The 24,613-nt window shown below is 41.7% G+C and overlaps 1 pseudogene; it reads right to left on the bottom strand.

Moving 5' to 3' along the window:
- Positions 1 to 13,592: 13,592 nt before the first annotated feature.
- Positions 13,593 to 15,091, bottom strand: LOC149517880 (25S ribosomal RNA; annotated as a pseudogene).
- Positions 15,092 to 24,613: the final 9,522 nt, after the last annotated feature.

The following is a 24,613-nucleotide window of genomic DNA, read 5'->3' as shown; positions in this document are numbered from 1 at the left end:
GAGCTTCTCCATTACTTTATTCAAGAATCCCTCAACATCTCTAAACTAATCTATTATCTAAAGAACGACCTCCTCACACTTTGCTAATCGAGTGCTTGTTAGTATATATCTTGTTGAAACCTTCCCCTACTTTTTTGTAGGTAGGCACTCTTTGAGTAACTTGCTTTGGTCTCTTGTATGGTTTTCGCAAGCCATGCCACAACACAAAACACATAAAATATTAGATCATGGATACACAAATGATAGGATTACCTTAACTCAAGTAGGCACTCTAGTGATTCGGTTCTAGTTCTCATAAGCTAACACACCAATCTGTCAACATGGCACACCATACAACACTAGTTGTTGAGCACTAGTTTGCACACTAGCTCAACACACAAGCCTCTCGATCAAGCTCTAGTATGCACACCTGCACAGCCATACATCCATACAATGGCATAGGCTAGGAGCTTAAGCCTAGCTACGGTATGGCCTTAGGTGGGAAACTACCATCTATATGCCTAAGTTAGCCTTTTCCTTGACTTTATGTTGAACACTTTTACCGTGCATTCCATTAGCTCCTAAGAAACTTGGGAGAAAGCTAAAAAGGAGAGTTAAAACAATTGTAACTTCTATTTACTTGATGTTATATACAATTGTTCAATGCCTAAGTTAATGACTTGGTTTTTCTTACTTGTGTAGCTTCTAACTTTCTACAAATAAGGAGGAGGGCCCCTATTTATACTTGAGCCTCCCTAGCACATATGGCCCTTACTGATCCAAGTGTGTGTCCATCATAGGCCTTTTAGACCATTCCATGATTCCCAAACACTTTCCAGGTTGGCTAAGGCCTTTTCAGAATCTTATTGGTTCCAAGCTCCTTGCTAAGCCTCAGGTCTGAAAGAGTCTAGGCAATCTTGCTAAGTGTTTGTGCCTAGTGGGTTTTAGATCCTTCCTTGTCTGGTCACTGCTCTACCCATAGCTTAGGCCTTCCAGATCCTTCTTCATCTAGGTGCTATAATACCTACTACTATTCTCATGCCTAGCTCTTCTAAAACCTTTGGTACCCACCCACCTAGCCTACCTTTACGCTTCTCTAGACTCTTCTACACTCGCGTGCATAGTGTATCTCCAAGCTAATATAAAGCCTCATGTGCCTACTACTCGTACCAATTTGTTGATGCATTCTAGATCTTTCTAACAAGTAGTCCATATTCTCGATACTAAGATGCTCACCTTGCCATGCTTTTGCACCTTAGCCTAGGCTCTGGTCTATACACTTAAGCCTTGTATGTGCTTTTCAAACCTTGGTCTTAATCTTTCATGGTCCTTGCCCATACCAACTCAAACAAGCTATATTTTTCAACCCAGTTATCTTAGGATTTGTGCACAAATCATGACATTCTCGCTCACTCATTTTAGCAACACCCTCATTGCTAGGGAATGTCATTTATTCATAGCATGTGCATGCTGGATTGATGTCGCACTCTCATCCTGATGCTCTTTGGCACAGATTGGTTCTTGGCACATGATAGTTCTTAGTACACCTTTATAGTTATACCTTGTTTTGATCATGATCCCAATATGGTTCCCATGAAACCATGCTCGTCAAAGCATGTAGTGCCTTAGCTAGAGTCACACCACTACCTTTTCCCTACACTCAATGGGCCTTTTAAGGCATGCAACACTCATGCTACTTGGGCTTCTATGATCTTGGCTTGTCAAAGCATGCACCACCTTTATGTTTTATGTACCATTACCTTTTTCTCTACACCATGGGGTCCTTACTTTCTTCTTATGCTCAATAGGCCCTTTGAGGTGTGTAGTACAAATGGGTGTAGGGTATGCAGTGCTCACACTTAAGCCATTACCCATTCTATGACAAATCATCCATCTCCAGGATCAGTAACTCTTCATAGCCACACTCACCTTGCCTTCATTAAGAGCCTGTGAGATCTTTTTTTCTCAGCTGAACCACCATCATGACTCTTGCCATTAGACATTCCCTAAGTCCTCACAATGGCTCTGGGCTTCTTTTGCTATTGGTGTTCCCTCACCTTATGTGGTCCTGAGCATAAGAAATAATCGAAGGACATGGTCACCCATGCCTTTGTCCTAGACTGAACCCTTGGTATTTACCTTTAGATATTGTAGTTCTTTATTAGCTTCTTCTTCCCCTATTAAACTGCTACTCTTATCTCCTCTATTAAGACCTTACCCTTGGGCTCAACCTTTAGCCTTAGGCTATGGAGACTTAGTGCACTTAGCCTAGACCATTAACTTAACAATTACAATACTTCTGCTTTAAGTCCTACACCCTACTGCTTCACTCGACTCTTACCAATGGCTTTTACCCTTCTTTGGACTCCTCTCGTGTGGAGTCTAGCACTTGGATGAGATCTTTGGTGCCCTTAAACTAGCTTTCATGGACAATGATCTCTTCTTTGAACTAGCCTTTCTCCCTTTGCATGTGGGTGGGCAGCCTTCATGCATATTAGCCATGCACTCAAAGATAAATATGAAGCTTGAACTAAGGATCTCCCATATTTCCTTTGGAGCACTCAAGCATCCTTATGCCCTACACTCAGCACCTATGATCAATAATGCCTACACCACCAACCCTAACTACAAGTTAATAGCGCAATCGGCACGCTAGCATACAAGCTACTTATGCAACCTAAACTGACATCAGCATTGGTCATAATGAAGGTTTTGAAACCTTTCGGTTGAAACCTGCTCTGATACCAACTATCATGGGATGGGAGCTTAAGCCTAGCTACTATGCGACCTTAGGCAAGAAACTACCATCTGTATTCCTAAGTCAGCCTTTTCCCTGACTCTTTGCTAAACACTTTTGCCATGCACTCCATTGGCTCTTTAGGTGCTTGGGAGAAAGCTAGGAAAGAAAGTTAAAGTAGTTGTAACTTCTATTTACTTGATGCTATATACAATTGCTCAATGCCCAAGTCTATCACTTGGTTTTTCATACTTGTGTAGCTTTTAACTTCTTACAAATAAGGGGGAGCACCCTTATTTCTAATTGAGACTCCTCGGCACATATGGCCCTTATTGATCCTAGTGTGTAGCCATCATAGGCCTTGTCGACCATTCCATAGTCCCTAAACACCTTCTAGGTCAACTAAGGCCTTTGTAGAATCTAACTAGTTCTAGGATCCCAACTGAGCCTCGAGTTTGGAAGAGTTCAGAAACTCTCATTGAGTGCTTACACCTAGTAAGTTCCGAAACCTTCCCCATTTGGTCATTGCTTTACTCACAACTAAGGCCTTCCAAAGCCTTTCTCGTCTGGTTGCTATAGTACCCACTATTGTTCTCATGCTTGGCTCTTCTAGAGCCTTTGATGCCTATGTACCTAGCCTACCTTTAGGCTTCTCCAGATTATTTTGCACCTGTATGCTTGGCCTATCTTCAGGATAATTTAGAGCCTTCTATGCTTGCTTGCCCATGCCACATTTCTAAGGCATTCTAGATCTTTCCCACAAGTAGTCCCTATTCTCGGGACTAGGTTGCTCACCATGCCATGCTCTCGCACCTTAGCCTAGGCCTTGGTTTGCACACTTGGGCTTTGTATGTGCTTTTAGGACCTTGGTCTCAATCCTTCCTGGTCTTTCATTTGAACCTACTCAAACAAGCTGCATCTTTTGACCCACTTGGCTTAGGATTTATGTACAAACCATGACACATAGCTTGCCCAAGACACCCACAACACATAGCAACAAGTTGTCAAGCACTTGTCCTACACTCTAGCATGCCTGCACCTAGCACACCAGGAGCATTTAACTAGCACACAAGTACAGTAGCCCATCTAGGATGTGCACACCAAGTAGTAAACCACCTATACCATACAGTTGAATGTCTATACACATAACAAGATGTCTACATAACTCACCACAATTCCTACAAACCATACCAGGATGCTTATATACAAGTCCCCCAACCTACACTAACTCTAACTCTGGTTGTCATAGTAACTTTAGCTCCTCTTGTCATGAGTAGGGATTTGTTACACACTCTAAACCAAGGCTCAAGTCACTTCCTTTGGTATGATCTAGGCTCTGATACCCCCTAGTATTTGGTTCTATTGCCTACTCTAAATGTTCCCCTAAACTAGGCTTTGATACCACTTGTCATGGGTCGAGACTCAAACTCTAGGCTAGCACAGCTCCATGATATAGGAATGGACTCTTTCGCATCTTAGATCAGCCTAACATAAGAAATGGTGCACAGACACTCTCGATTACAAGGCTTGGCCACCCAATATGCTGTAAAATAAAAGGGCATAGCAAGTGCTAAAAGAAAGGCTAACAAAAGAACAACAAAAGTGTTTGAGGCAAGACTAAGGACATTATTACTCAATGGTTCTAGTATGTGTACAATGAGGGTGGGGGACTCTTTATTTATAGTTGAGTCCCACTTATATTTAGTGCCTAAGATACATTCCTAAACTTTAGAGATTACAATCCCTTGATTTTAGGAGCTAAGATACAATCCTTGATTCTAGGGTATTTGGTGCTACTGCATAATCCTTGACTTGCTAATATCATGCTAAGCACCAAGCTTTCTAAAAGCTTCCAAATATAATACTCCCAGGTCTGTGTTCAAGCATGCCCATACCTGGGCATGATCATGTGCCCGTATCTCAATCATCAAGGCTCCTACTTGGGTCTAACTGGGTGCCTTTGTATTGCTGACCAATGTCCACCCCTAGGCTTGGCTTAATCTTACCAAACTGAAACACCTTCCCTAAGCCTCTAGAGTCTTGATCACTGCACATCAAGGGTAGTTCCTTGTGACCTAGATCTCTAATGCACATCAAGGCCTGGTCCCTTTAATTGTTAGACTTTGTCCTACTCGAACTAGAACTATCACTCGATTCGAAGAGTACCCCAGGGCCTGGACCAGCTTGCGAACAATGACACATGCACTAAGGGTCATTTGGTGTCGATGGTGATCGAGGCATGTGTATATGTCAAGGTCCACAAGCTGGTTGTCATGAGCCATGATTTGCCTAAATTGAAACTGCACTTCTGTGTAGCACCAAGACTACTTTTAGTTGAGGATAGCCTTTCTCGAGTCCGTTTATCCTTAGACAAATCATTTTTTATCCTCCAAGCCACATATTCATAAGCCCTTATTGGCTCAAACCCCGTAAAGTCACATGCAACATTCTCAAACACAATAAGGAGGAACCTAACTCCCATCATCATAAACATCCCATGATTCTCAGGGTGGCTCAAAGCACCCATCTCTGCCCACAAGCATGAAGGTCCCGAGCATTGACCCACCTAGCTCATAAGGGTGGACACCCTCAGTTCCTATGATATTATCTCATTCTAACATGGTAAGAACTTAACACTTTGGCTACTGACATCATACGTAAGCTCTTGTGCCTTGAACCTAAAATCACAACACAGATGCTGGTAGCTAGTCCCACAAAGCTCATATCTTAAGGCTTTAATGCTTAGCCTTATTCTAGGCTACCCACATGCATGACAGACTCTCGACATGATGCCCATCCCGTCTTATGAAACTTGGGTGTGCTACCCTGGCTATAGCACACTTCTACCAATTGGCCACAAGGGTCTAGCAATGTGCCTGCCTACTAGCCCACTCATCTTTTAAGCTCAATGGTGCCCCTTCTATGCAAACACCATCTCATGATCAGTAATTGCTCATCGAATTAGCTCAAAGAGGGGAAACCGAGGGTCATAGCAAATGCTAGCATCTATACTCATGGTTCAACATAAAGGGACGATACGAGATCTATCAGCCCTAACCATCCCTAGGTTTATCATCACCTTAGGAGGCACTATGCCATACTCGTGAACTAATGATGCCTACCCACCTAGGAATCACATATGCCTAGGAGTAGCTCACTTTCGACTGGTGAGGTCCTCGCATATCCCCTAGCTAAGGGGTGGTCTAGAGCTAACACTAGTTGTTCCCCTATAAAGAGCATAAGAGATTTCCCAACCATCTTACTAGGAACTATAAGACAATTTGAAATGGGGACACTTTTCTCCCCAACCATCTTAGAGCCTTTCTTCAACCAACTCAGGGCCTAGTGACCTATCTCTTCGCCACCATAATTCTTAGATTTCACTCGTTGATCCATTGACACATTTGTGGTTGCCTGTGCATGACTTCAACTAATAGCACCTAACAGGCTACTTGGCTTCAAAGTGCCCACCCATTGGCTCACACTTGCCCTTGCATCTTGGGGTTGGTGCTCACATCAGCTACACATATTATCAATAACATGTTCTTAGGCTTACATTGCCCATACATAGCTCCAAGACCATAGTCCCAACCATGAGGCCTCATCCATTGCTTAGCTTAAGGTCAGTCATGGTAAGACCAAAGCACACTAATGGTTGACCATGACACTTTCCCCTACTTACTATATCGATGCCCTCATCGATGCCAAGACCACACCCAACTCTCTTATTGCATACAGTTGACATTTTCTCATATGTTTCTCACTTGTTCCCTTAAGGATTGGGTCGAGATCCTTTCACATGAGGCACTACCTATAGTACTCTTTCATTGTCGATGTAGATAGGTCTTATCCTAGCTCTAATGCACCTTTATGCTATCTCTATATATGACTACTAAACCCAAACTATTGATTAACAAGTGCCACTGCACTACTTCACCCATGATCACATCATGTTGCAACCTTAAGGCACCTAATTGATCATGACTCTTAGTCAAATGATTGACCACCTGCTTCGCCACACATTGGTGTGCCTTGTTAGATATGACCCATCCCACCAACTACACACCTCTGACACCAACTCTTTGATGCTCCCCTCTAGACATGGTGCTTAAGTCAACTACCTTAAAACATCACCACCCAAAATAGACCCTAGCATGGTGGCATTCAAACATTTCGATCATCTCACAACTTGGTTCCTTTTGGCCCCTCTAAGGTTACCTCTCTAGGTGTGGCCCTTTGGCCAACCACTCTCACGGTGGCACATTATCTCAAACTTAAACCCAATGCTTAGATATCTTATAGGCTTTACTGTCTTGGCATAGCACCACCAGAAATCACAAGTCTCCCCCACTTTTAGTTGAACTCAGCTTAGCTTTGCATGTAACCATGTCTCTATGATGGTTCCATAACTCATCTGCCTTGGCTCTGGCATATCTCAAAGGGTAACTCAAAGCCCCTATAAAGCTCAAGGATCCATTGATCCACTTCAATCCCATTGGGCAATATTTATTCAAAAGGGTTCTATATTTGGCTCAATCAATTGGCTCAATTTTGCCTTGCTCAAACTCATCTAGTTCACTGACCAAATCTTACTTGAACACAAATACCATCAACATACTCAACTCAATCTGTCCTTTAACCCACATAACTCAAGGCCTTGTCAATTCACCAATTCTTGCTTATTCATTTCATTGAACTGCACATTATTTTAGTCTGTCGACCAATGTTCTAGTCTACTAACCACCACATCTCATAAAACCTTCTCTCTTAGCCAACATAAAGCATGGTTCACTGATCTACACACTCTTGTGATCCTTTAACCATAAGAACTCATGGTTTGCTGACCATCACAAAATCAAGGCTTTCATCATCAGCTAACTCAAACTTTTTTACCTCTGTAGAATGGCTCTATACTTGGATCCAACTACTCGACTTATACCCCTGCTAGAGCATTTGCACCACATAATAAGTGCACATGTTAGTAACTAATCTCTATATGCATTACTCATGTCCCTAAAAAAAAAACTCATGCGGCCCACATGGCCTTACTCAAACACCATTTCAAGATATAGTTCTTTTTTCACATTTTGATCTCAACATAGTTTTTCCATCCAAACAAGCCAACACCTTTTGTTAGGTAAATCTAGACTCTTATGCCCTTTCACTTAGCATCCAAGAGCCTCCTCGATGGCCTTTCACTTAGGCCATTTTTTCCCATTTATCACCTCGATGGCTCATTATTGAGCCCACATTTCCATGATATTGCAATCTCACCTCAATACCTCTCTTTGAGCTTAGCACGACCTCAATTTCTCATTATCATACCCACACTTGGGCCACTTTAATCCCACCACTAAGTCAAACTAGGCTCTAATACCAAAATGTCATGGGCCATGCATTCCTTAGATTGAAACCATGCATCCGTATGGCACTAAGACTACTTTTAGTCAAGGATAGCTTTTCTTGAGTCCATTTTTCCATAGATAGATCATTTTCAATCCTTCAAGTTGCATACTTATGAACCCTTCTTAGGTTGAATCCTATAGGGTTACATGCAATATTCTCAAACTTAATAGGGAAGAACCCAACTCCCATTAGCATAGTCAACCTATGATTCTCGAGGTGGCCCTGAGCACCCATCTCTACTCGTAACTATCAATGTCTCAAGCACTAACCTACATAGCTCATAAGGATGTATGACCCTGGTTCTCGTGATATTACCTCATTTTGGCATGGTGAGAACCCAACACAATGCTTGTTCACATCGTATACAAGCTCTCATGCCTTGAACCTAAAGGCAAAACATAGATGTTGGTCAATAGCTAGATTAAAGCCACATTTGGCTCATCTCGTCCCTGTGAAACTCACATCTCAAGGCCTCAACTCTTAGCCTTATTCTAGGCTGCCCACATGCATGATAGACATTTGACATGATGCCCATCCTGCCTTGAAGAACTTGGGTGTCTACCTTAATTGTAGCACACCACTAATAATTGGCCACAAAGGTTTAGCAAAGTGCCTACCTGCTAGCCACTCATCCCTTAAGGATGATTTGCCCCTCCTACACAAACACCATCTCATAACCCTTAGTTAATCATCAAACTAGCTTGATGAGGGGAAACTGAGGTGCATATTGAATGTTAGCATGTAACCTCGATGGTTCAACATGAAAGAGCACTATGAGGCCTGCTGGCCCTAACTATCCCCACATTTACCATGACCAAAGAAGGCACTATGCCACATTCATGACCCAATGATACCTGCCCACCTAGACACTACATGTGCCTACAAATAACTCACTTTAAACTAGCCAGGCCCTTGCTTACCCACTAGCCAAGGGGGTGATGGAGAGTTGACACCAGTCACCCCCTATAAAGAGTGTAAGAGATTTCCCAACCATCTTACTAAGAACCATAAGACTATCTAAAATTGGGATGCTATTCTTTCTAACCATCTTAAAGCCTTTCTTCAACCAATTTAAAGCTCAGTGACTTGTCCCTTAGCCACCATAATTCTCAAATTTCACTCATTGCTCCATTAACCCACTCAAGGGTGCCTGCATAAGACTTTAACCAATAACACCTGACTGGCTACCTAGCTCAAAGGTGCTCGCTCATTAGCTTGCACTTGTTCATGCATCTTGGGGCCTAGGGCTCACACCATCGTACACACTATTAGTAACATGTTCCTAGGTTTACACTATCCATGAACAGCTCTAGAACCATTATCACAACCATAAGGCCTCATTCGTTGCTTGGCTCAAGGTTAGTCATGGCAAGATCGAGGCATACTAGGGCTTGACCATGACACTGGTTTAAGACTAAAGGTTACCTTCTAGTTAAGACATAGTTCTAGTTCTAGTGGATAAGGTCTAATAGCCAGAAGGACCAATCTTTAAGGCCTACTAGAGGCCTAAGTTATAGGAAACTACCATAGAATAATGGTATGGACAGTGATCAAGACTCTAAAGGCTCAGGCACAGTGTTCAAGTTTGGTAAAATTAAGCTAGGCCCAGGTATAAGCACTTCTAAACATAGTCCTAGAAGATCAAAATTAAGGGCTTCTAGAAGGTCTAATACTGTAGCATAATCTTTGACAAGCTAAAATTATGTTGAGCACTTAAGTTTTGTAAGCTATGTTAGGCAGATAGAGTCAATGCCCTATCCAAGTTAGCATAAAGTTTGGCTTAAGGCTAGAGCCAATGACATATGCATCGAGCATCACTTTGTGTTGATGGCGATCGAAGGTTAGATAAGTGCCTTGCGTAGTAGGGTCACAGTACATATTCTTGACTAAGTGCCACTATTATGGGCCAAGAGCTTAAGCCTAGCTACTGTGTAGCCTTAAGCAGAAAACTACCATCTATATGCCTAAGTCAGCATTTTCCCTGACTCTAAGCTAAACACTTTTACCGTGCACTCCATTGACTCTTTAAGAACTTGGAAGAAATCTAGGTATGCGAGTTAAAGCAATTGTAACTTCTATTTACATGATGCTATATACATTTATGTAATGCCTAAGTCTATGACTTGGTTCTTCTTACTTGTGCAGCTTTTAACTTCTCACTAATGAAAGTGAGGGCTTTTATTTATACTTGAGCCTCTCTACTTTATATAGCCCCTATTAATCTAAGTGTGTGGCCTTCATAGGCCTTTTACACCCTTTCATGGTCTCTAGACACTTCCTAGGTTGGCTAAGGCCTTTACGAAATCTAGCTTATTCCAAGCTCCATGTGCAGCCTTAAGTTTGGAAGAGTTTGGGCACTCCTGCTGAGTGCCCATGCCTAGTGAGTTCTAAAACCTTCCTCAACTGGTCATTGATATATATCCAGCTATAGCCTTCTAGAGCCTTCTTCATCTAGGTGTTATAGTGCCTACTACTATTCCATTGCCAAGCCCTTATGAAATCATCGGTGCCCTCGCACCTAGCTAGCCTCCAGTCTTCTCTAGACTCTTCTACACCCATATGCCTAGCCTATATTTAGGTTAATCAAGAGCCTTTTATGCCTATTTGCCCATGCCACTCTTTTGGGGTTTTCCAAATCCTTTCAATGAGCAGTCCTCATTCTTAGCACTAGACTACTCACCTCGTCATGCTTTCATACTTTTACCTTGGCCCTACTCCACACACTTGGTCCTTGTATGTGATTTTAGGACTTTGGTCTCGATCCTTCCTAGTCCTTCACTAGCACTAAATCAAATAAGGTATGTCTCTCGACCTATTTGGCTTAAGACTTACACATGGATCCATGACATTATCTTCTATTTGTTCTAGCAATGTCTTTATTACTAAAAGATGTCATTCATTCACCATCCATGCATGCTAGATTGATGTCCCACTCTTGTCTTGATGGTTTTTGGCACGTGATGGTTCTTGATACACCTTCATAGTCATCCCATGTTGTGGTCATGATCCTAGGTGGTTCCTATGAAACCAGTGCTTGTTAAAATGAGTAGGGCCTTAGTTTGTGATGTACCATTACCTTTTCCTTACACTCAATAGGCCCTTCAGGGTATGCAGTGCTTACTAGTGTAGGGTGTGCAATAGTCCATTACTCTTTATTTGATGAACCATCTATCTCTAGGGCTGATGGCTCTTTGTAGCCACACTTGCCTTACCCTCATTAGGAGCTTAAAAGATCCCTTCCTCTTAGCTCAACTACCATTATGACTCTTGCCATTGGACTCTCCTTAAATCCTCACAATGGCTCTAAGCTTCTTCCATTATAAGTGTTCCTTAGCCTTATGTGGTCTTGAGCATAAAAAGTAGTCAAAGGATATGGTCACCCATACCTTTGAACCTTTAGTCCTTGCTTTCCTATGCTGCGGTTCTTTATTGGCTTACTCTTCCTTTAAGGTATTGCTACTCTTGTCTCTTTCACACAAGCCCCTACCACTAGGCTTAGCCTTTACCTTCAAGCTATGCAGACTTAGGGTACTTAGCCTTAACCACCACTCAGTAATGGCAATACTTCTACTTCCAGTCTTGTACCCTACCACTTAACTCAGCTCTTACCCATTGCTTTTACCCTTTTTTGAACTCATTCTATATGGAATCTAGCAGTCATATACAATCCTTGGTGCCCTCAAACTAACTTTCACGGATGACAATCTCTCTTTTTAACCAGCCTTTCTCCCCTTACACATGGGTGGGTGGCCCTCATACACATTACCTATGCACTCAACCACAAATATGAAGCTTGAACTAAAGATCTTTTCATAACCTTAGGAGCACTCAAGCATCCATATGTCCTATTCTCAGCATTAACAACCAGTAATGATCACACTATCCAACCCCACTACAAGTCAATAGCACAACCGGTACACTAGCATGCAAGTTGCTCGCATAACCTAAATTGATATCAACATTGGTTATAATGAAGGTTCTGATGTCCCTATGGTCAAACCTGCTCTGATACCAACTTCAATTAGAATTGGCTCAAATACCAATTGTCATGGGTTAGGAGCTTAAGCCAACTACCATGTGGCCTTATGTAAGAACTACCATACGTATGCCTAAGTCAACCTTTTCCCTGACTTTATGCTGAGCACTTTTGCCATGGACTCCATTAGCTCCCTAAGAGTTTGGGACAAAGCTAAGAAAGAAAGTTAAATCAATTGTAACTTTTATTTACTTAATGCTATATACAACTACTTAATGCCCAAGTCTATGATTTGGCTATTCTTGTGTAGCTTTTAACTTTTCACCAATAAAGGGGAGGGCCCTTATTAATACTTGAGCCTCCTTAATACATATGGCCCTTACTAATCCAAGTGAGTGGCCCTCATAAGCCTTTTGGACCTTTTCATGCCCTAGACACTTCTTAGGTCAGCTAAGGCTTTTGTAAAGTCTAACTTGTTCTAAGCTCCCCGTTGAGCCTTAGGTCTGGAAGAGTTTAGGCACTCTTGCTAAGTGCTCACACCTAGTGGGTTCTAAAACTTTCCTCATCTAGTCACTGCTCTGCATACAACTAGGGCTTTCTAAAGCCTTTGGGTGCTATCGTGCCTATTACTGTTCTTGTGCTAGGCCCTTTTGGAACCTTAATGCCTAGAAACTAGCTAGCCTTCAAGCTTCTCTAGACTCTTTTGCACTCACACTTCTAGCCTATCTCTAGGGTAATTTTGAGCCTTCTGTGTCTATGTACCTATACCACTCTTCTAAGGTGTTCTAGATCCTTTTAATGAGTAGTCCTTATTCTTAGCACTAGATTGCTAACCTCACCATGCTCTCACACCTTAGCCTAGGCCTTGGTTTGCACACTTTGGCCTCGTATGTGCCTTTAGGACCTTGGTCTCAATCCTTCCTATGCTTTGCTTGCACCAACTCTAACAACCTGTATCTGTCAACCTACTTGATTAGGACTTGTGCATGAACTGTGACACTAGCATCTACCAAATAAGTGTCTGAGGTAACTACCGATACCAAGGGCCTACTTGCACTGATGGTGGTCTAGGCAAGTGTCATCACCAAGTGCCAACATCAAGCAATGGCATCAAAGGCAACATCCTATACCAAGGGGCTAGCATTTGCTAATGGTGTCTAAGGCAACAATGGGCCAGCATTTATAGATGGTGTTGGATGCAATTGCCTGCACCAACCAAGGCCTAGATGCTATTGGTGGTGTTCTATGCAATAACCTATACTATGGGCTAGTGTGTGTTAATGGAGTTTAATGCAAGTGCCCACACCAAAGGTAAGCCTATCCCTGTAACAAATACTAAGAGTATTTGGTTGTTGTTTATTTGGATGCTTGAAGGAAGGATGTCATCAACCTACTGAATCAATTGCAACAGAGAAAACTATTTATCCCTAACCCCAGATGAGTGTGGGGTAAAAAATGAAGTGAAGAGACTTTGGTGGCTATGAGGGGACGGATAAATTGAAGTGACAAAGGGCTAAATCTTAGTAGATCATGGTAGCAAGGCCACTCTGCCACTTACAATACCCCATCATGTATTTAAGTCAACTATAAAGGATCTACCTACCACTCAATGGGAATTGAGCTCTAAGGATGCCTATGTAGCTTGTCCACCATAAGGGCTACACCTATGACACATGCCTTTGGGGGCCATGGGCCTCTACTATGGGTTGACAATAAGGTGATAGATGCATGCATCACTTCTAGCTTGGATTATGACTTAGAGGTGTTCAGTCATAATCTAGCACATGGTAGCTTCATGCTGCTAGCTTTTCAACCAAACATGATGACCAATTATGCAAATCAATGATTCCTCTCATATTAGGTTGAATTACTATTACGATGCTACCATCAGTAGTCTAAGACTAACCTATCTCATAATGGTCCCAAACCAACTCACAATCCTTATTGATGGGTGAACAATCCAACACTTGGTGAATTCTGCTTCAGAATGATAGGAAGAGCCAACATTGAAGGATAAAAAAGCAACGTCACTATGAATACTTGGTTGCCACAAGCCAGTTATTCTTGTGGTAACTTTCTAACATCTCTAGCTTCAAAATTTGAAGGTCTAAAGGATTGATAGGCCATGCTTTCATGGTTTGTATTCATACTAGAACTTAAAATCAAACAAGCTTTAACCTTTTTGTTTGACATGAGATTTTTGTTCTCATTGCGATCATTTTAGGACACTTGTGTTATCTTTTAACAGATGTGCTACCATAACCAAGCTCTCTAGCTGACAATGTTTTCTACCCAGATTGATCGACTGAGGCTGGCCTTGGGCCAAAAGAAGGGATCATGCCCTGCATCTTATTCATTGAATAAGTAAATAACATTAAAAGTAATGGTATTTCAATTTTGCCTCAAGGTTCCTATCATTCTACACCTCTAAAGTCATTTCACAAAGTCAAACTAGAGTCAAGCTAATATGGGTTTTCTTTCCTTGCTAATTTTGTTGAGCCCATTCCCTTGGCTATGGCTTCGCTGGATAATAGATAGGGATAGTAGGAATCTCATTAATCTAATCATGCATGTTAGTAAGATGATGAGGCATTTGGCTACCTTAAAAGAGTCATAGTTACTCCTGTTGTTTACCCTTACTTGGTTGAATTTCTTCACTTTGACATTTAGAGCATTGGGCAAAAATCACATTACATGAGTATCTGTAAGGACCATCACTATGGTTTGTTTTAATTGAATAGTCAGATTCCTTTTGTCCATACCAATGTTGAGTTAACTATTCATTACCTAGGGAAAGCCCCTAAGGGAGCCATTCCCAGTTCATCCTTAGGTTGGCATGCGATGACTAGCTCTCACTATAGGAGTGGCTTGAACAGTGCATAGCCAATCTACAAGTTTGAGACTAGGACCTCTATGTCCAACCGTCAAAGCCAATCTTTTTCTCAAGCTAATGGATCCATTTTGCTAACTTCCCTTACCTATATTGTTCCATCGACTAGAGGCTATTCACCTTGGAAACCATATGTGGTTATGAATATGATGGGCATGGACAACACTTGATCCTCTAGATTTTTAAAGGTCATCAGGGGCATACTAGACACCATATGACATATAGTGCTCTTCTAGCCACTAGACCTTACCTCTAACTGAGCCATTTTTAGGTTAGGGAGGCTGTTAAATAGAAAAGATAACTCTTCCTAAAGCCCCCCAATGTCTCAGACTCTCTAATCTTACTGTCAATCATTGCATCTTGGTTTAGGAATTTTAACCCGATTAGTTTTCAAAGCTTATGCTAGACACACTATTGAACAGGCTTCCCCCATCTTCTAGGATCGTCTAACCCATGTGCAAGTGCTGTTCACATGGAACTTTTCCCTACTTCAACCTTAAAAGTTTTCATTTGAATAATTACTACTACCACTAAGATTTGCACTGATGGTCGATTCACCAATGCTCACTCTCATTCAGTGGTTGGAAAGGACCATGAGATAGCCAAATACTTAAGATACTTGGCAAGACCTAGCCTATGACCATAGCTTCTACTTACACCACCCTAAGAGCTACTACCCTATTCAGGGACTTCCTCTAGGTTTTGGGGTAGCATCAGCCATAGGCATAAGCTTGAGCTCAGCATAGCCAAGGCACATTTCTATATGCATGCTAGCCTATCTAGGCCATGGGTGCCTACAAGTCACCGAAGCAAGAAGTCACCAAATAGCATGACCAAAAGGCATACACAACCTAGATTTTTCTATAGGGATGTCGGCATGGATATATATAATGACAGGCCTATTACACATACCTACTCCCTTTGTGGGGGGGAAAGGGACCTGAACAACCATCCCTTGAAGAGCATGAAAGATTTTACATATATACTTGTAGTAAACATTAAACTATCTAAAATAGGGACACTATTTTCAAATAGTCATATCCTACACTAAGAGTTCATAGGTGTCAATAGTGGTCAAAGCATGGGCCCACATTAAGGCCAAGCATGTGCTAATGGTGTTTGAGATAAGTGCTCATAGAAAGAGATAGCATGTGCCAATGGCAGTCGAGGTAACTACTTGCACCAAGGGGAATTTTCTACTGACGCTGATTAAAGTAGGTGCCCACACCAAAGGCCAGTATGTGCCAGTAGTGGTCGAGACAAATGCCCATACCAAGGGCTAGCTTATGCTGATGGTGGTTAAGGTAAGTGCCTATACCAAAAAGTAGCTTATGCCAATGATGGTCGAGACATGTGCCCGAACCATGCACCAACACGTGCCAATGATGGTAGAGGCATGTGCCTGCACTATGCACTAACATATGCCATTGATGGTAAGTCCTTAGTTGAAGTTTGATTATAGGCCATGATGCACAAGCTGGGCTTGAGCATGTGCTAGTGCTACATTTTTTTGCCTAGGGCACCATCACCAGAGCATCACTAGAGAACCTCACTAATGGTATTAAAGGTCTTGGCAATTGAGGTGGGGGCTCGAGGGGTGTGTGCAAAAGATGTGCAATAGCTACTGGCCCTTGGCCTTCATTTTTGGCCTCTTATACCCAAAAGAGCCTCAACAACTCACTCCCCCTTAAAGCATAAGAGCTTTTAGAGGTTTGCAGTGAGTAGCCATTCAAGTATCTGAAATAGGTACATTTTTTTTCAAATGGCCACAAAATCTTCTACACTTTGATTTTTTAGTTGAATTTTTTTATGGATGCCAAGAAAAATACAAGGATCACATGTACCAAACTTAGAGCAAAAAGTCCTAAATCATAAAAAATTTTAAAAATTATGAAAAATAGAAAATGATTCATATTGCCATGAAACTTCACATAAAGGCTTAGAGGACCATTATATGAATTTACAAGGCATAAAAATGGCATTAGATTGGTAGAAATATGAAGATGTGCCTGAACCTACCTATTATCTGATCAAGGTGTGCATGGTGTATGGTTCAGCATTTGTCAATGATGTTTAAGGTAACTACCCACACAAGGGCCAGCATATGTCGATGATGGTTAAAGTATGTGCCAAGATAAAAGGCAAACATGTCTTGATGGTGGTTGAGGTATATGCATGTATCATAGGCTTCAGCCTTAAGCCTTGCAATCATGTGGCCTTAGGTGGGAAACTACCATCCATATATGCCTAAGTCAACCTTTAACTAGGTTCATTGAGTGTGCCACTCACCAAGGACTAGTCAGACCCTAAAGATAATTAAACACTATAGCACACTAAGAAGGCACTGGTGAAAGAATACAAGATCCTTTTTATTGCTTAAACAATATGGTATATGTACAAATATGCTTGAAGAGCTTTGTTGGTTTGCAAGTTCACTAGCTCATGAGTTGGTCCCATAGGGGTGGGGGCACCCCTATCTATACTTGAACCCCCATAGCCTATGTGGTCACTAAAGAGCCAAGTATATGACTTTTATATACATTCTAGAGGGTTCCAAGGCCCTTAGACACATGTAAGGTCGGTTAGGAAATTTTTAGAAAGGTGTTGGCTCAGACACTCTGTAGTGCACTAGGTCTAGAAGGTTCCAAGCTCTCTCATAAAGTGCCCATGCCTTGGGTTTTTCCCTACTTGATGGTACAGTAACCATACCTATTTCATATTTGGCTCTTCTAGAAGGTTTTACACCCATGCATCTAGCTTGTGTCTATGCTTATCTAGAGCCTTCATACCTATAGTGCCTATATCATCTTTCTAAGGCTTTCTAGAAGCTTTTCCCAAATGGTCCTTAGGCTTAGCATCAAGTAACTCACATAGGGACTTATTCTTGTAGACTAGTACTTCATCGATGGTCTAACCTTTAAACAACGGTGCTCAAGCCTTGGTCTTGATATTGCTGATGCAGGGTGTGACATTTTCCCCTATCTATTTCGTTGATGCCCTCATCATGTCTTCTTCATGGAACTTGTCAATCTGATTTTAGAACTACCATAATGCCTCAACTGGCTTTTAGCTTATCTTACTATCTGACTGGCCTTTCCATTGTACTAAGTACTCATGCTTAGGCATGTGTTACCTCGTGGTTGGCTAAGTTATGCTCAACCTTTCAATCATAAAGGGCCTACTGGTGCTCTCTTTGATTGGCTTTAAGAAGGATTATCCAAGTCATTATGGTAGGGCTTGAGCATACTTACATCAGACCCTAGATGTACCATGAGCTTTAGGGGAAGCTCAAGCTTGTATGCATCCTTGCCTATTCACTTTAAAACTTTGAAAAGACCTTTGTACCTATAAGTAAGCCTCTTCTATATCCCTGGATACCATAACACCAAGTGTAGCTTGACTAGTTCCTAGTCCCCTACTTGATACTACATGTCCCATCACTTTCAATTATCTTATTTTTTCAATCACTTTGCTACCTTATCTGGACACATTTAGGCTAGATCGACTTGTTCTTGCCATGCCTTGCCAAATTTATAAGTGGTTGGGTTCGATCTTGTGTACCCTGAGGTAATAGCACTAGATATACATGGTGACTATTTGATCACAATCTCAAAAGGACTTTTATTCATAGCCTCACTTCACTGAAGATTTTATGAGAACTAAGATACATCCGACAGGTTAGGCCAATCTCATTGGAAGGCACTAACATAGTGTTGGAGGTGCACTTCTAATAAGGCATTAACCTTCTCAATTTGCCCATTCATCTGAGGGTGCACAATGGTGTAGAACCTCAAGTCTGACCCTAAGAGCCTGACTAATTCACTTTAGATCTTGCCCATAAATTGATGATCTCGATCACTAATGATGGATTGAGGAACACCTCAATACTTAACCAGATTCTTAAGGAACAATTGGGTTACTTCCTCTACTGGGCATTCTTTAGTTACTGGAATGAAGGTTCCATTCTTGGAGAACCAGTCCATCATTACAAAGATGCTACCACTACAATCCAACTTGGGTAGTCCAATAATAAAATCTACGGAGACACTTTCTTATGGGTGCTTAAAAAGCAACAGTGGTTCTAGGGGGTTAGTGGGGGACTTTTGTTGTATCTTGTTTTCTTGGCACATAAGATAAGTTTTGGCATAGGCCTCCACATCATCCCTTATCCTAGGCCAATAGTATCGATCCTTAATAAGGGCTAAGATGTAGTGCACACTTGGATTGCCTGTTTATCATGAGTCATGACACTTTTTCATGACTTCCTTTCATAGCTTGTCAAATTATAGGACAAAGAATTAGTTTCCCATGGTGTAAAGTAGATCACCTTTAAGCTAGAACTATCTAGTTTTCACTTGCTTCATGTACTCGATCAAGGTTTAGGTTGTGGGGTCTTTGGTCAACCCATATTTGATATATGCCACCAAAAAACCATCTAGCCTATTGATTGCTACTAGTTTGACCTTGCAACTAAGTGCATCAACCATGACATTGGCCCTTCCTGGCTTGTACTCTATGGTAAAAACAAACTCAAGTAGAAAGTCTTATAAATGTGCTTGTTTAGGAATAAGCTTCGTCTGACTTTAAAAGCAGTTGGTCACCATACTGTAGGTTATCACCACAAACTTACTTCCCAACAAGTAATGCCTTTATGTGCACAAGCAATGCACTATGACAATCATCTCTTTCTCTTAAATCGTATATTAATGCTTGGTCTCATTCAACATTTTACTCTTGAAGGCAATTGGGTGTCGGTCTTGCATCAACACACCTCCAATAACAAATTTGGATGCATTAATGTGTACCTTATATGGTTTGATGTGGTAGGTTACTTTAGGTGATCGAAGGCCTCTTGGCTCTTGAGACTCCATTCCTAAACTTATCTTTTCTTATGCATGTCGATCAAGGGTGCTATAATGGATTAGTACACCTTTATGAAGTGTTGATAGCAACTTGTCAGACCAAGGAATGACTACAACTCCATGACCTTAGTTGGCAACTTCCACTGTTGGATTGCATGGACCTTGTCAACATTCATCCAAATCTGGCCATTTTCCATAATATGGCCTAAGAATGAGACCTCATGCTGGGCGAATGTACATTTCTCCTTTTTTACATATAGTTCATTCTCTTTTGTACTTGGAACACCTACCACAAGTGATCTACATCCTCATCGAGTGTTCGACTATAGATAACAATATAATCAAGGTATACAGCAATAAATTGGTTAAGGAAAGGTTGTAGTACCTTGTTCATCAGCATGCAAAATGTCATGGGTGCATTCATCAAACTGAAAGGCATGACTAGGAACTCATATGCCTCATAGCAAGTCATATTTGTGTCTTTTATTCATTAACTTTGACTATCCTTACTTAATAGTATCCCAATTTTAGATCTAGCTTAATGAACCATCATGCTTCTGCCAGCTAGTCAAACAAGTTAGCAATGAAGGGAATGGGATACTTGTTTTTCATCGTAAGCTTATTAAGCACCTGGTAGTTGATGCACATTCAAAAGGACCCATATGCTTCTACTAAAATAAGACTAGTACACCATATAGAGCTTTAAAGGGCTTGATGAACCTTGCATCTAGAATCTCTTTAAGTTGTCTCTTTAGCTCCTCTAGCTTTAGAGGTGACATCCTATATGGGGCTTAGACTGGTAGCTTGGCATTAAAAAGTAGCTTGATCTTATGGTCTACCTCTCACTTAGGTGGTAGTCTCTTGGCAATTCTATAGGCATTTCATCCTTGAATGACTTAAACACCTCTAGCACCTCAAAGGTGGTGTTGTCTTTTCACATGCCCTTGGCAAGTTGGATGGGTGATAGTACCATGGTTCTAGTCCCTTGCTCTCATTTCACAAAGACAATGCATTGGCATCGATGGTCAAAGATGTAAATGTAGTTGGCAAAGGGAACAAGGAAAATAAATAATAAAGTTATAGCCATCAAATGGGTTTACCTCGATGGATTCCTTGCTTTTCCATGCACCAAGTTATAATTCGACTCCTTGTGCCATGCCTACAATCAAAACCTCTTTAGAGTTAATGGTCTTGATCCATCTAGCTCCTTTCTTAACCTTGAGCCTTAGTCTATTTGCCACTCTTTTGAACATGAAAAGATCAGATGCACTTGTGTCTACCAGGGCATTTAAGCACTTGCCCATAACGAGATTTTGGTAAACATGAGCCCTTTCCTCTTGTGCCTCTTATTTGCTAAGATAGAACTTAGCAAGATCAAACCAAGCTTCATTCCTTGCTTTTCAGGTTGTTTCTCATACCTTTTGACAATGGCCATGAGTTTGGCTCTATTAGGATAGTCCTTGGCTTGGTATTGACCATCACAAAGAAAATAGGTCATGGGTCCATCCTTGGTCATTGGTCATTTATCCTTCTTCTTGTCTCTCTCACTTTTGCTTTTGCCTTTAGCCATGGAAAACTTAGACTTGTCCTCTTTCTTGAATTTCACTAAGAATTCAATGGCTGTCATGGCTTAGGTGAGGTCTTGGACACCCATCTTCCTTAGCCCTTACTTAGCCAAGGCTTGAGCCCATCCATAAATGCCTAAAGGGCCTCATCCTCCCTATGGTTGGGAAATTGGGGCATAAGTTTTAAGAACTCTCAAACATAGTCCCACACCTTTCCACATTGGGTAAACCACTATAGCTTTATGTGTGCCTCTTCCACAGCCTATTGTGGGTAAAACTATTGCCTAAACTCCTTTTGGTGCTCCTCCTATGTTTCAATTATAGTAACCCTGCATTTGGCCTCCTTGGACCAATGACACCACCATAGAAATGTGTTATCTACAAGATACATAGATGTAGTAGTTACCTTAGTAGCATCTTTCTTGATGCCCATTGTATGGAAATACAGCTCCTTGGCCTATAAAAAGTTATCTACATCCTTTGCAGACCATGTGCCCTTAAACTTGTTTGGCTTGGGACTTCCACCTTAGTCTTAGGAGCTATTGTGAGTATGCCTCCCTTAAGGTACCTTATATATGGAGAGACTCTTCTTGAGCTACTCCATCTCCTTCCTCATGGCTTCGACCAGGGCCTTTAGGTGGAGTTCTTATGGGTGAGGCTTTTGATCTCTTTGAAAAGAGTTTGCCTTAACTCTTCCACGATCTCCTTTCTAGCTAAGACTAATTCCTCCATTTAGTCTTTGTACTTGTCTTGTATTTCAACTATGACCAACTCTACCTTGGCCAACTGAGCATTAAAGGCTAAGATCATGTCCCTACTAGTACCTTTTTTGCCATTTCCTATAGTGTGTCTTGTGAGCCTTTTACCCCTCAACATGTTGGTCGCTTATCTTGGAAGTAGACATTGTCTTAGATTAGGATCACACACCAAACTGTGCTCTAATACCAATTGTCATAGGCTTTGATCTTAAGCCTTGTAACCATGTGGCCTTAGGCAAAAAACTACCATCCAGATATGCCTAAGTTAACCTTTAACTAGGTTGAGTGAATGTGCCATTCACTAAGGACTAATTGGACCCTAAAGACAATCAAACACTATAGCACACTAAGAAGGCACTAGTGAAAGAACCCAAGAACCTTTCTATTGCTATAATAATGTGGCTTATGTACAAATGTGCTTGAAAAGCTTTGTTGGTTCACAAGTTCACTAGCTTATGAGTTGGTCCTATGGGGAAAAAGGCCACTCTATTTATACTTGATCCCCAATGGCCTATGTGGTCACTACGAAGCCAAGTATGTGAATCTTATATACATTCTAAAGGGTTCCAAGGCCTCTAGACATATACAAGGTTGGTTAGGGAATTTTTAGAAAGGAGCTAGTTCCAAACACTTTGTGGCACACCAGGTTTAGAAAGTTTCAGGCTCTCTCGTAGAGTGCCTATACCTCAGGCCTTCCAAAAGCTTCCCTACTTGGTGCTATAGTAACCATACCAAATTTTATATCTAGCTCTTCTAAAAGGTTTTACACCCATGCACCTGGCTTGTGTCCAAGCTTATCTAGAGCCTTTGCACCTATAGTGCTTGCACCATCTTCTTTAGGCTTTCCAGAAGCTTCTCTCAAATGGTCCTCAGGCTCAGCATTAGGTAACTCTCATGTAGGCTATAACACATGTACTGATAGTGGTCAAGAAAAATTCTTGTGTCACAGTTTGCAAGCTGTCCAAGCCAAAGGTTCCCTCTGAGTCAAACAGCAATTCTAGTTCTAGTGCAACAAAGTCTGATAGCCAAGGGGACCAAGCCTTGAGGTATACCAGAGGCTTAGGTCATGGGAAACTAGCATAGAATAGTGGTATGGGCAATGATCAAAGCTCCAAAGGTTTAGGCATGGTGTTCAAGTTTGGCAAAATTGAGTCAAACCCAAGTGCGAGTGCTGGTAAGTGATGCATGGGCACACAGTTAGAACCAAGAAAGGGCACTGATGATCAAGGTATGGGTGGAGGTCAGACCTAGGTGCAAGCATGCCTAAACATAGTCCTAGGCAAATCAGATTTAGGGGCTTTTAAAAGGCCCAATACTATAGCACAATCTTTGATAAGCTAGAATTATGCTGAGCACTTAAGTTTCATAGGCTAACTCAGGCACATGGTGTCAATTCCCTACCTAAGGCCACATGAAGTTTAGCTTAAGATCAAGACTGCCACACATGCACCAAGCATCATTTTGTGTCTATGGCATTGTAAGGGTAAAAAAGTGCCTTAGGAGGGATAGAAGAGTGGTGCAAGCGTTAGGTACCTATGTCACACCAAGTGCCAACATTTGGCGATAGTGTCAAGGCAACAACCTCCATCAAGGCCAACATGGCCAATGGTGGTTGACACATGGGCTGAGACCAAGGGCCAACATGTCCCAATGGTGGTTAAGGCATGTGCACGCACTAAGGGTCATTGGGTGCCAATGGTGGTTGAGGAATGTGCATGTGTCATGGTTTGCAAGCTGGTCTCTAAGTTGAAAAGCAGTTCTAGTTCTAGTGGGATAGGGTTTGACAGCCAGGGAGACTAGGCCTTGTGGCATACTAAAGGCCCAAGTCATTGGGAACTAGCCTAAAATAATGGTACGAGGATTGATCAAGACTCTAGAGTTTTAGGCACGATGTTCAAGTATAAAAAAATTTAGCCAGGCCTAATACGAGCACTGGTGAGTGCTTATATGAATTTACAAGACAAAAAATGGCATTGGCTTCGTAGAAATATGAAGATGTACCTGAACCCACCTATTAATTGATCATGATGCACATGGTGTGCTACTTAAGTCGAGGATACCTACGTGTACTGTGCAACCTAGTATGTGCTGATGGTGTTTGAGGGAACTGCTCACATAAAGGGCCAACATGTGCCAATGGTGGTTTAAGCATGTGCCAAGACTAAAGGCCAACATGTCCTGACAGTGGTCAAGGCATGTGCATGTGTCATGGTCTGCAAACTAGTCTAGGCCTAAAGATTCTCTCTGAGTCAAGAAGTAGTTCCAATTCTAGTGGGATAAGGTCGACAGCTAAGAGGACTAGGCCTTGAGGCCTACTAAAGGCCCAAGTCATGAGAAATTAACAGAGAGCAAAGGTATGGGCTATGATCAAGACACCAAAGGCTCAGGCATAGTATTCATGTTTGATAGAATTGAGCCAAGCCTAAGTGCAGGCACTGGT

This window comes from Durio zibethinus, chromosome 8 (genome assembly GCF_047325235.1).
Source record: "Durio zibethinus cultivar Kanyao isolate XHJ-2024 chromosome 8, ASM4732523v1, whole genome shotgun sequence".
Taxonomy (NCBI): Eukaryota; Viridiplantae; Streptophyta; class Magnoliopsida; order Malvales; family Malvaceae; genus Durio; species Durio zibethinus.
Note: the sequence above shows the minus strand (reverse complement) of the source record. Positions and strands in the feature narration are given on the sequence as shown.